The sequence below is a fragment of the Electrona antarctica genome, assembly GCF_951216825.1.
Source record: "Electrona antarctica genome assembly, chromosome: 6".
Classification (NCBI taxonomy): Eukaryota; Metazoa; Chordata; class Actinopteri; order Myctophiformes; family Myctophidae; genus Electrona; species Electrona antarctica.
The window spans coordinates 44,239,884-44,240,179 of record NC_136811.1 but is presented as its reverse complement, the minus strand read 5'-3'; positions in this window follow the sequence as shown (position 1 = coordinate 44,240,179).

Sequence of the window (296 nt, the reverse complement as noted above, 5' to 3'; positions counted from 1 at the left end):
ATTGCCAAATTGGTCATAATTCTGTACTTTTTATTGCTACTATAGTTCCCTTTTTTTGTACTGGGAGTGGAGTTACACTGCCACCTCATGGCCAAACCCTGCTCCACTCTCACCCATGAAAAGATACTGTATAGTACCACAAATCTTTACACAAATAGCTACTCTGTACTGGACAAGTAGGCTACTTCTAATAATGAAGGGATATGAGGTCTAAGATACCCTCCACTGCTGCTGTCATGGACGTGTGTGTGTGTGTGTGTGTGTGTGTGTGTGTGTGTGTGTGTGTGTGTGTGTGT